Source organism: Hyla sarda, unplaced genomic scaffold (genome assembly GCF_029499605.1).
Source record: "Hyla sarda isolate aHylSar1 unplaced genomic scaffold, aHylSar1.hap1 scaffold_502, whole genome shotgun sequence".
NCBI classification, from domain to species: Eukaryota; Metazoa; Chordata; class Amphibia; order Anura; family Hylidae; genus Hyla; species Hyla sarda.
Genome location: NW_026610513.1, coordinates 29,223 through 42,344, shown reverse-complemented (window position 1 = coordinate 42,344; position 13,122 = coordinate 29,223). Strand labels below are relative to the sequence as shown.

At 45.9% G+C, this 13,122-nt stretch overlaps 6 non-coding genes across 6 annotated transcripts; all 6 read right to left on the bottom strand.

The window, feature by feature from the left end:
- Positions 1-267: 267 nt before the first annotated feature.
- LOC130337650 (U2 spliceosomal RNA) lies at positions 268-458 on the bottom strand. The gene has a single exon (XR_008878500.1). It is a non-coding gene; the product is annotated as a U2 spliceosomal RNA (small nuclear RNA).
- Positions 459-2,551: 2,093 nt separating this feature from the next.
- Positions 2,552-2,742, bottom strand: LOC130337649 (U2 spliceosomal RNA). Its single transcript, XR_008878498.1, has one exon. It is a non-coding gene; the product is annotated as a U2 spliceosomal RNA (small nuclear RNA).
- Positions 2,743-4,830: 2,088 nt separating this feature from the next.
- Positions 4,831-5,021, bottom strand: LOC130337648 (U2 spliceosomal RNA). The gene has a single exon (XR_008878497.1). It is a non-coding gene; the product is annotated as a U2 spliceosomal RNA (small nuclear RNA).
- Positions 5,022-7,115: 2,094 nt separating this feature from the next.
- LOC130337647 (U2 spliceosomal RNA) lies at positions 7,116-7,306 on the bottom strand. Its single transcript, XR_008878496.1, has one exon. It is a non-coding gene; the product is annotated as a U2 spliceosomal RNA (small nuclear RNA).
- A 2,097-nt stretch (positions 7,307-9,403) lies between these two features.
- On the bottom strand, positions 9,404-9,594 carry LOC130337646 (U2 spliceosomal RNA). The gene has a single exon (XR_008878495.1). It is a non-coding gene; the product is annotated as a U2 spliceosomal RNA (small nuclear RNA).
- Positions 9,595-11,680: 2,086 nt separating this feature from the next.
- On the bottom strand, positions 11,681-11,871 carry LOC130337644 (U2 spliceosomal RNA). Its single transcript, XR_008878494.1, has one exon. It is a non-coding gene; the product is annotated as a U2 spliceosomal RNA (small nuclear RNA).
- Between the last annotated feature and the right edge of the window lie 1,251 nt (positions 11,872-13,122).

Sequence of the window (13,122 nt, the reverse complement as noted above, 5' to 3'; positions counted from 1 at the left end):
ATGTCATGCCCTACCTGCACAGGTGTGCTGGCTACTCAAATGATCCAATTAAGGAGGCCATTTAGTCAGCAGCAGCAGAAGTCCTGTGCCTGGACGCTCCAACAGCGGCCAGACACAAGCAGAAGCAGAAGCAGCAGAAGCAGCAGCAGCACCACCTTTTGTTTTTTGGCTGCAGCAGCAGCAGCAAGGCCCACAGGGCTGGCTAGCTGGCTAGCCAGCAAGCAGGTAGCAATGAAAGTAGGAATCTTTCTTTTTAACCCTGTAAGGGGGTGGTGCACTGTACCCGAAGATACTGCCATATCGGGTCAATGCATAGGGCGACGGAAGCAAGCTTCGAAATCGGCCCCCGTTCTCAAAAATCCATTTAATATATGGTCCCCAGATAGGGGACGTATCAGATATTAAACTGATAAGAACAGATACTACACTTGATCTTAGCCAAAAGGCCGAGAAGCGATAACCGTGAAAGGGGCGGGCCCAACAAGGTCCCCTTCATGGGCACTATCACTGCTTGCTGTCAGGGAGGCTGCCAGACAATTTTCCATGCACACTCTGGGCTGGGGGGCAGTCAACCACCAGTACACACAGCAGAACCTAAACCCATACCATTATTGCTAAGCAGCAAGACAGGGGCCCATTGCACTCCCACGGGGCCTTTTTAAATGCAATCCATAACCCGGATTTGCCAGGAACCCTTCTTACTCCTCCTACTTGCATGTGACACTGGGCTTAGGATCTGCATAGGAAACACACACACAAGCACACACCTACCTTTGTTGCCTGCAGATGCCTCCTTGGCTGTCCCCAAACGGTATCAAACCAACACCCACGGGAAGCTGTAAGCATAGAGGACATGCCTGCACCCCATTGGACTTACCTGTGTGGGTTAAATCCGGGTTATTTGACAACCTATGGCGGTGATGGTTCTGCTCAGGCAGAGCAGTGCTGATGCTCCTCATAAAGCTGTCGCTGCTGTGAAGGTTCTAGGTGACATCACAAATCCCTATGGTTACATACACAACAAAGCTGGGTTGTTGTTGTTTACACTCTGCAAGGCCTGTGGAAGTGAGTGACATCATAGCACTGTAGTTCTGAGGGTTCTAGATGGATGCAACAATCTCCTGTTGCTTCTATGAAGGCCATAATAGACGACATCACCAAACAGCTCCATAGTCACATACACAGCAAAGGAGAGATGTTGTTTACACCTAGTGATGTCAGTGGAATTGAGTGACATCACAGCACAGTGCTAAGGCTCCTGGGCCTGGACACAGCAGCGGCTGCAATATCTCAACGGAGAATACGTTTATATATATGTGTGTGTGTGCGCGTATATATATATATATATATATATATATATATATATATATATATATATTTCTCCGCCGAAATCACTTTTAAACCCATTTCCACCTTTTTTTCCCTTCTCTTCCTCTTACTTTTTTTTCACGTTTTTTTACGTTTTTCTCCTTTTCGCCTCTTTTCTGGGCGTATTATTCTTCTTTTTCTTCTTTTTTTTCGTCTAATGCATACCCCATCAGTGCAGCAATGCTTATTCAATACCGCCAGCAGATGGAGACACTGGGGGATAATTTTCTAAGGATTTATACTGATTTTTCCTGTCTGAATTTGTCGCACAGAAAGTTGCAGGCCAAATATGTGTGACATTTCTGCGACTTTAGCTTCTAGAGCATTTTTACAACATTATACATAGGTGCTGAATACATAAAAAGCGACTGTTCAGCGACAGACAAGTCGCATCGGCTGAAAGTAGGCCAGAATGTCAGTCCATGTTGGAGCAGGTTTAGATACAGTCTAAAGTATAGATCTCAAAGTCTGTGCACAGAATTTAGCAAGGGCCTCGCACCTTCTGATGCATCAGGTAGGTGCACAATAGCATAGCCTAACCCTCTGTACTTTGGTCTATATTGATGCGGGACATAGACAGCCAGCTGATGACCAATCCATTAGTGCAATGGATGGCTGGAAGCATTTGTCTTTGCCTTTGCAATACCACAGAAGCAATGCATGGTCAATGTACAGCAATGACACACCTGTGTGAACAGCCAGGAGACCCCCCCCATGTTATGTTACATAGTTACATAGTTAGTACGGTCGAAAAAAGACATATGTCCATCAAGTTCAACCAGGGAATTAAGGGGTAGGGGTGTGGCGCGATATTGGGGAAGGGATGAGATTTTATATTTCTTCATAAGCATTAATCTTATTTTGTCAATTAGGAACATTCAGCACCCACCCGCTATCAAGGCAGCTGCCTATCATGTCATGCCCTACCTGCACAGGTGTGCTGGCTACTCAAATGATCCAATTAAGGAGGCCATTTAGTCAGCAGCAGCAGAAGTCCTGTGCCTGGACGCTCCAACAGCGGCCAGACACAAGCAGAAGCAGAAGCAGCAGAAGCAGCAGCAGCACCACCTTTTGTTTTTTGGCTGCAGCAGCAGCAGCAGCAAGGCCCACAGGGCTGGCTAGCTGGCTAGCCAGCAAGCAGGTAGCAATGAAAGTAGGAATCTTTCTTTTTAACCCTGTAAGGGGGTGGTGCACTGTACCCGAAGATACTGCCATATCGGGTCAATGCATAGGGCGACGGAAGCAAGCTTCGAAATCGGCCCCCGTTCTCAAAAATCCATTTAATATATGGTCCCCAGATAGGGGACGTATCAGATATTAAACTGATAAGAACAGATACTACACTTGATCTTAGCCAAAAGGCCGAGAAGCGATAACCGTGAAAGGGGCGGGCCCAACAAGGTCCCCTTCATGGGCACTATCACTGCTTGCTGTCAGGGAGGCTGCCAGACAATTTTCCATGCACACTCTGGGCTGGGGGGCAGTCAACCACCAGTACACACAGCAGAACCTAAACCCATACCATTATTGCTAAGCAGCAAGACAGGGGCCCATTGCACTCCCACGGGGCCTTTTTAAATGCAATCCATAACCCGGATTTGCCAGGAACCCTTCTTACTCCTCCTACTTGCATGTGACACTGGGCTTAGGATCTGCATAGGAAACACACACACAAGCACACACCTACCTTTGTTGCCTGCAGATGCCTCCTTGGCTGTCCCCAAACGGTATCAAACCAACACCCACGGGAAGCTGTAAGCATAGAGGACATGCCTGCACCCCATTGGACTTACCTGTGTGGGTTAAATCCGGGTTATTTGACAACCTATGGCGGTGATGGTTCTGCTCAGGCAGAGCAGTGCTGATGCTCCTCATAAAGCTGTCGCTGCTGTGAAGGTTCTAGGTGACATCACAAATCCCTATGGTTACATACACAACAAAGCTGGGTTGTTGTTGTTTACACTCTGCAAGGCCTGTGGAAGTGAGTGACATCATAGCACTGTAGTTCTGAGGGTTCTAGATGGATGCAACAATCTCCTGTTGCTTCTATGAAGGCCATAATAGACGACATCACCAAACAGCTCCATAGTCACATACACAGCAAAGGAGAGATGTTGTTTACACCTAGTGATGTCAGTGGTATTGAGTGACATCACAGCACAGTGCTAAGGCTCCTGGGCCTGGACACAGCAGCGGCTGCAATATCTCAACGGAGAATACGTTTATATATATGTGTGTGTGTGCGCGTATATATATATATATATATATATATATATATATATATATATATATTTCTCCGCCGAAATCACTTTTAAACCCATTTCCACCTTTTTTTCCCTTCTCTTCCTCTTACTTTTTTTTCACGTTTTTTTACGTTTTTCTCCTTTTCGCCTCTTTTCTGGGCGTATTATTCTTCTTTTTCTTCTTTTTTTCCGTCTAATGCATACCCCATCAGTGCAGCAATGCTTATTCAATACCGCCAGCAGATGGAGACACTGGGGGATAATTTTCTAAGGATTTATACTGATTTTTCCTGTCTGAATTTGTCGCACAGAAAGTTGCAGGCCAAATATGTGTGACATTTCTGCGACTTTAGCTTCTAGAGCATTTTTACAACATTATACATAGGTGCTGAATACATAAAAAGCGACTGTTCAGCGACAGACAAGTCGCATCGGCTGAAAGTAGGCCAGAATGTCAGTCCATGTTGGAGCAGGTTTAGATACAGTCTAAAGTATAGATCTCAAAGTCTGTGCACAGAATTTAGCAAGGGCCTCGCACCTTCTGATGCATCAGGTAGGTGCACAATAGCATAGCCTAACCCTCTGTACTTTGGTCTATATTGATGCGGGACATAGACAGCCAGCTGATGACCAATCCATTAGTGCAATGGATGGCTGGAAGCATTTGTCTTTGCCTTTGCAATACCACAGAAGCAATGCATGGTCAATGTACAGCAATGACACACCTGTGTGAACAGCCAGGAGACCCCCCCCATGTTATGTTACATAGTTACATAGTTAGTACGGTCGAAAAAAGACATATGTCCATCAAGTTCAACCAGGGAATTAAGGGGTAGGGGTGTGGCGCGATATTGGGGAAGGGATGAGATTTTATATTTCTTCATAAGCATTAATCTTATTTTGTCAATTAGGAACATTCAGCACCCACCCGCTATCAAGGCAGCTGCCTATCATGTCATGCCCTACCTGCACAGGTGTGCTGGCTACTCAAATGATCCAATTAAGGAGGCCATTTAGTCAGCAGCAGCAGAAGTCCTGTGCCTGGACGCTCCAACAGCGGCCAGACACAAGCAGAAGCAGAAGCAGCAGAAGCAGCAGCAGCACCACCTTTTGTTTTTTGGCTGCAGCAGCAGCAGCAAGGCCCACAGGGCTGGCTAGCTGGCTAGCCAGCAAGCAGGTAGCAATGAAAGTAGGAATCTTTCTTTTTAACCCTGTAAGGGGGTGGTGCACTGTACCCGAAGATACTGCCATATCGGGTCAATGCATAGGGCGACGGAAGCAAGCTTCGAAATCGGCCCCCGTTCTCAAAAATCCATTTAATATATGGTCCCCAGATAGGGGACGTATCAGATATTAAACTGATAAGAACAGATACTACACTTGATCTTAGCCAAAAGGCCGAGAAGCGATAACCGTGAAAGGGGCGGGCCCAACAAGGTCCCCTTCATGGGCACTATCACTGCTTGCTGTCAGGGAGGCTGCCAGACAATTTTCCATGCACACTCTGGGCTGGGGGGCAGTCAACCACCAGTACACACAGCAGAACCTAAACCCATACCATTATTGCTAAGCAGCAAGACAGGGGCCCATTGCACTCCCACGGGGCCTTTTTAAATGCAATCCATAACCCGGATTTGCCAGGAACCCTTCTTACTCCTCCTACTTGCATGTGACACTGGGCTTAGGATCTGCATAGGAAACACACACACAAGCACACACCTACCTTTGTTGCCTGCAGATGCCTCCTTGGCTGTCCCCAAACGGTATCAAACCAACACCCACGGGAAGCTGTAAGCATAGAGGACATGCCTGCACCCCATTGGACTTACCTGTGTGGGTTAAATCCGGGTTATTTGACAACCTATGGCGGTGATGGTTCTGCTCAGGCAGAGCAGTGCTGATGCTCCTCATAAAGCTGTCGCTGCTGTGAAGGTTCTAGGTGACATCACAAATCCCTATGGTTACATACACAACAAAGCTGGGTTGTTGTTGTTTACACTCTGCAAGGCCTGTGGAAGTGAGTGACATCATAGCACTGTAGTTCTGAGGGTTCTAGATGGATGCAACAATCTCCTGTTGCTTCTATGAAGGCCATAATAGACGACATCACCAAACAGCTCCATAGTCACATACACAGCAAAGGAGAGATGTTGTTTACACCTAGTGATGTCAGTGGAATTGAGTGACATCACAGCACAGTGCTAAGGCTCCTGGGCCTGGACACAGCAGCGGCTGCAATATCTCAACGGAGAATACGTTTATATATATGTGTGTGTGTGCGCGTATATATATATATATATATATATATATATATATATATATATATATATATTCTCCGCCGAAATCACTTTTAAACCCATTTCCACCTTTTTTTCCCTTCTCTTCCTCTTACTTTTTTTTCACGTTTTTTTACGTTTTTCTCCTTTTCGCCTCTTTTCTGGGCGTATTATTCTTCTTTTTCTTCTTTTTTTTCGTCTAATGCATACCCCATCAGTGCAGCAATGCTTATTCAATACCGCCAGCAGATGGAGACACTGGGGGATAATTTTCTAAGGATTTATACTGATTTTTCCTGTCTGAATTTGTCGCACAGAAAGTTGCAGGCCAAATATGTGTGACATTTCTGCGACTTTAGCTTCTAGAGCATTTTTACAACATTATACATAGGTGCTGAATACATAAAAAGCGACTGTTCAGCGACAGACAAGTCGCATCGGCTGAAAGTAGGCCAGAATGTCAGTCCATGTTGGAGCAGGTTTAGATACAGTCTAAAGTATAGATCTCAAAGTCTGTGCACAGAATTTAGCAAGGGCCTCGCACCTTCTGATGCATCAGGTAGGTGCACAATAGCATAGCCTAACCCTCTGTACTTTGGTCTATATTGATGCGGGACATAGACAGCCAGCTGATGACCAATCCATTAGTGCAATGGATGGCTGGAAGCATTTGTCTTTGCCTTTGCAATACCACAGAAGCAATGCATGGTCAATGTACAGCAATGACACACCTGTGTGAACAGCCAGGAGACCCCCCCCATGTTATGTTACATAGTTACATAGTTAGTACGGTCGAAAAAAGACATATGTCCATCAAGTTCAACCAGGGAATTAAGGGGTAGGGGTGTGGCGCGATATTGGGGAAGGGATGAGATTTTATATTTCTTCATAAGCATTAATCTTATTTTGTCAATTAGGAACATTCAGCACCCACCCGCTATCAAGGCAGCTGCCTATCATGTCATGCCCTACCTGCACAGGTGTGCTGGCTACTCAAATGATCCAATTAAGGAGGCCATTTAGTCAGCAGCAGCAGAAGTCCTGTGCCTGGACGCTCCAACAGCGGCCAGACACAAGCAGAAGCAGAAGCAGCAGAAGCAGCAGCAGCACCACCTTTTGTTTTTTGGCTGCAGCAGCAGCAGCAGCAAGGCCCACAGGGCTGGCTAGCTGGCTAGCCAGCAAGCAGGTAGCAATGAAAGTAGGAATCTTTCTTTTTAACCCTGTAAGGGGGTGGTGCACTGTACCCGAAGATACTGCCATATCGGGTCAATGCATAGGGCGACGGAAGCAAGCTTCGAAATCGGCCCCCGTTCTCAAAAATCCATTTAATATATGGTCCCCAGATAGGGGACGTATCAGATATTAAACTGATAAGAACAGATACTACACTTGATCTTAGCCAAAAGGCCGAGAAGCGATAACCGTGAAAGGGGCGGGCCCAACAAGGTCCCCTTCATGGGCACTATCACTGCTTGCTGTCAGGGAGGCTGCCAGACAATTTTCCATGCACACTCTGGGCTGGGGGGCAGTCAACCACCAGTACACACAGCAGAACCTAAACCCATACCATTATTGCTAAGCAGCAAGACAGGGGCCCATTGCACTCCCACGGGGCCTTTTTAAATGCAATCCATAACCCGGATTTGCCAGGAACCCTTCTTACTCCTCCTACTTGCATGTGACACTGGGCTTAGGATCTGCATAGGAAACACACACACAAGCACACACCTACCTTTGTTGCCTGCAGATGCCTCCTTGGCTGTCCCCAAACGGTATCAAACCAACACCCACGGGAAGCTGTAAGCATAGAGGACATGCCTGCACCCCATTGGACTTACCTGTGTGGGTTAAATCCGGGTTATTTGACAACCTATGGCGGTGATGGTTCTGCTCAGGCAGAGCAGTGCTGATGCTCCTCATAAAGCTGTCGCTGCTGTGAAGGTTCTAGGTGACATCACAAATCCCTATGGTTACATACACAACAAAGCTGGGTTGTTGTTGTTTACACTCTGCAAGGCCTGTGGAAGTGAGTGACATCATAGCACTGTAGTTCTGAGGGTTCTAGATGGATGCAACAATCTCCTGTTGCTTCTATGAAGGCCATAATAGACGACATCACCAAACAGCTCCATAGTCACATACACAGCAAAGGAGAGATGTTGTTTACACCTAGTGATGTCAGTGGTATTGAGTGACATCACAGCACAGTGCTAAGGCTCCTGGGCCTGGACACAGCAGCGGCTGCAATATCTCAACGGAGAATACGTTTATATATATGTGTGTGTGTGCGCGTATATATATATATATATATATATATATATATATATATATATATATATATATTTCTCCGCCGAAATCACTTTTAAACCCATTTCCACCTTTTTTTCCCTTCTCTTCCTCTTACTTTTTTTTCACGTTTTTTTACGTTTTTCTCCTTTTCGCCTCTTTTCTGGGCGTATTATTCTTCTTTTTCTTCTTTTTTTTCGTCTAATGCATACCCCATCAGTGCAGCAATGCTTATTCAATACCGCCAGCAGATGGAGACACTGGGGGATAATTTTCTAAGGATTTATACTGATTTTTCCTGTCTGAATTTGTCGCACAGAAAGTTGCAGGCCAAATATGTGTGACATTTCTGCGACTTTAGCTTCTAGAGCATTTTTACAACATTATACATAGGTGCTGAATACATAAAAAGCGACTGTTCAGCGACAGACAAGTCGCATCGGCTGAAAGTAGGCCAGAATGTCAGTCCATGTTGGAGCAGGTTTAGATACAGTCTAAAGTATAGATCTCAAAGTCTGTGCACAGAATTTAGCAAGGGCCTCGCACCTTCTGATGCATCAGGTAGGTGCACAATAGCATAGCCTAACCCTCTGTACTTTGGTCTATATTGATGCGGGACATAGACAGCCAGCTGATGACCAATCCATTAGTGCAATGGATGGCTGGAAGCATTTGTCTTTGCCTTTGCAATACCACAGAAGCAATGCATGGTCAATGTACAGCAATGACACACCTGTGTGAACAGCCAGGAGACCCCCCCCATGTTATGTTACATAGTTACATAGTTAGTACGGTCGAAAAAAGACATATGTCCATCAAGTTCAACCAGGGAATTAAGGGGTAGGGGTGTGGCGCGATATTGGGGAAGGGATGAGATTTTATATTTCTTCATAAGCATTAATCTTATTTTGTCAATTAGGAACATTCAGCACCCACCCGCTATCAAGGCAGCTGCCTATCATGTCATGCCCTACCTGCACAGGTGTGCTGGCTACTCAAATGATCCAATTAAGGAGGCCATTTAGTCAGCAGCAGCAGAAGTCCTGTGCCTGGACGCTCCAACAGCGGCCAGACACAAGCAGAAGCAGAAGCAGCAGAAGCAGCAGCAGCACCACCTTTTGTTTTTTGGCTGCAGCAGCAGCAGCAGCAAGGCCCACAGGGCTGGCTAGCTGGCTAGCCAGCAAGCAGGTAGCAATGAAAGTAGGAATCTTTCTTTTTAACCCTGTAAGGGGGTGGTGCACTGTACCCGAAGATACTGCCATATCGGGTCAATGCATAGGGCGACGGAAGCAAGCTTCGAAATCGGCCCCCGTTCTCAAAAATCCATTTAATATATGGTCCCCAGATAGGGGACGTATCAGATATTAAACTGATAAGAACAGATACTACACTTGATCTTAGCCAAAAGGCCGAGAAGCGATAACCGTGAAAGGGGCGGGCCCAACAAGGTCCCCTTCATGGGCACTATCACTGCTTGCTGTCAGGGAGGCTGCCAGACAATTTTCCATGCACACTCTGGGCTGGGGGGCAGTCAACCACCAGTACACACAGCAGAACCTAAACCCATACCATTATTGCTAAGCAGCAAGACAGGGGCCCATTGCACTCCCACGGGGCCTTTTTAAATGCAATCCATAACCCGGATTTGCCAGGAACCCTTCTTACTCCTCCTACTTGCATGTGACACTGGGCTTAGGATCTGCATAGGAAACACACACACAAGCACACACCTACCTTTGTTGCCTGCAGATGCCTCCTTGGCTGTCCCCAAACGGTATCAAACCAACACCCACGGGAAGCTGTAAGCATAGAGGACATGCCTGCACCCCATTGGACTTACCTGTGTGGGTTAAATCCGGGTTATTTGACAACCTATGGCGGTGATGGTTCTGCTCAGGCAGAGCAGTGCTGATGCTCCTCATAAAGCTGTCGCTGCTGTGAAGGTTCTAGGTGACATCACAAATCCCTATGGTTACATACACAACAAAGCTGGGTTGTTGTTGTTTACACTCTGCAAGGCCTGTGGAAGTGAGTGACATCATAGCACTGTAGTTCTGAGGGTTCTAGATGGATGCAACAATCTCCTGTTGCTTCTATGAAGGCCATAATAGACGACATCACCAAACAGCTCCATAGTCACATACACAGCAAAGGAGAGATGTTGTTTACACCTAGTGATGTCAGTGGTATTGAGTGACATCACAGCACAGTGCTAAGGCTCCTGGGCCTGGACACAGCAGCGGCTGCAATATCTCAACGGAGAATACGTTTATATATATGTGTGTGTGTGCGCGTATATATATATATATATATATATATATATATATATATATATATTTCTCCGCCGAAATCACTTTTAAACCCATTTCCACCTTTTTTTCCCTTCTCTTCCTCTTACTTTTTTTTCACGTTTTTTTACGTTTTTCTCCTTTTCGCCTCTTTTCTGGGCGTATTATTCTTCTTTTTCTTCTTTTTTTTCGTCTAATGCATACCCCATCAGTGCAGCAATGCTTATTCAATACCGCCAGCAGATGGAGACACTGGGGGATAATTTTCTAAGGATTTATACTGATTTTTCCTGTCTGAATTTGTCGCACAGAAAGTTGCAGGCCAAATATGTGTGACATTTCTGCGACTTTAGCTTCTAGAGCATTTTTACAACATTATACATAGGTGCTGAATACATAAAAAGCGACTGTTCAGCGACAGACAAGTCGCATCGGCTGAAAGTAGGCCAGAATGTCAGTCCATGTTGGAGCAGGTTTAGATACAGTCTAAAGTATAGATCTCAAAGTCTGTGCACAGAATTTAGCAAGGGCCTCGCACCTTCTGATGCATCAGGTAGGTGCACAATAGCATAGCCTAACCCTCTGTACTTTGGTCTATATTGATGCGGGACATAGACAGCCAGCTGATGACCAATCCATTAGTGCAATGGATGGCTGGAAGCATTTGTCTTTGCCTTTGCAATACCACAGAAGCAATGCATGGTCAATGTACAGCAATGACACACCTGTGTGAACAGCCAGGAGACCCCCCCCATGTTATGTTACATAGTTACATAGTTAGTACGGTCGAAAAAAGACATATGTCCATCAAGTTCAACCAGGGAATTAAGGGGTAGGGGTGTGGCGCGATATTGGGGAAGGGATGAGATTTTATATTTCTTCATAAGCATTAATCTTATTTTGTCAATTAGGAACATTCAGCACCCACCCGCTATCAAGGCAGCTGCCTATCATGTCATGCCCTACCTGCACAGGTGTGCTGGCTACTCAAATGATCCAATTAAGGAGGCCATTTAGTCAGCAGCAGCAGAAGTCCTGTGCCTGGACGCTCCAACAGCGGCCAGACACAAGCAGAAGCAGAAGCAGCAGAAGCAGCAGCAGCACCACCTTTTGTTTTTTGGCTGCAGCAGCAGCAGCAAGGCCCACAGGGCTGGCTAGCTGGCTAGCCAGCAAGCAGGTAGCAATGAAAGTAGGAATCTTTCTTTTTAACCCTGTAAGGGGGTGGTGCACTGTACCCGAAGATACTGCCATATCGGGTCAATGCATAGGGCGACGGAAGCAAGCTTCGAAATCGGCCCCCGTTCTCAAAAATCCATTTAATATATGGTCCCCAGATAGGGGACGTATCAGATATTAAACTGATAAGAACAGATACTACACTTGATCTTAGCCAAAAGGCCGAGAAGCGATAACCGTGAAAGGGGCGGGCCCAACAAGGTCCCCTTCATGGGCACTATCACTGCTTGCTGTCAGGGAGGCTGCCAGACAATTTTCCATGCACACTCTGGGCTGGGGGGCAGTCAACCACCAGTACACACAGCAGAACCTAAACCCATACCATTATTGCTAAGCAGCAAGACAGGGGCCCATTGCACTCCCACGGGGCCTTTTTAAATGCAATCCATAACCCGGATTTGCCAGGAACCCTTCTTACTCCTCCTACTTGCATGTGACACTGGGCTTAGGATCTGCATAGGAAACACACACACAAGCACACACCTACCTTTGTTGCCTGCAGATGCCTCCTTGGCTGTCCCCAAACGGTATCAAACCAACACCCACGGGAAGCTGTAAGCATAGAGGACATGCCTGCACCCCATTGGACTTACCTGTGTGGGTTAAATCCGGGTTATTTGACAACCTATGGCGGTGATGGTTCTGCTCAGGCAGAGCAGTGCTGATGCTCCTCATAAAGCTGTCGCTGCTGTGAAGGTTCTAGGTGACATCACAAATCCCTATGGTTACATACACAACAAAGCTGGGTTGTTGTTGTTTACACTCTGCAAGGCCTGTGGAAGTGAGTGACATCATAGCACTGTAGTTCTGAGGGTTCTAGATGGATGCAACAATCTCCTGTTGCTTCTATGAAGGCCATAATAGACGACATCACCAAACAGCTCCATAGTCACATACACAGCAAAGGAGAGATGTTGTTTACACCTAGTGATGTCAGTGGTATTGAGTGACATCACAGCACAGTGCTAAGGCTCCTGGGCCTGGACACAGCAGCGGCTGCAATATCTCAACGGAGAATACGTTTATATATATGTGTGTGTGTGCGCGTATATATATATATATATATATATATATATATATATATATATATATATATTTCTCCGCCGAAATCACTTTTAAACCCATTTCCACCTTTTTTTCCCTTCTCTTCCTCTTACTTTTTTTTCACGTTTTTTTACGTTTTTCTCCTTTTCGCCTCTTTTCTGGGCGTATTATTCTTCTTTTTCTTCTTTTTTTTCGTCTAATGCATACCCCATCAGTGCAGCAATGCTTATTCAATACCGCCAGCAGATGGAGACACTGGGGGATAATTTTCTAAGGATTTATACTGATTTTTCCTGTCTGAATTTGTCGCACAGAAAGTTGCAGGCCAAATATGTGTGACATTTCTGCGACTTTAGCTTCTAGAGCATTTTTACAACATTA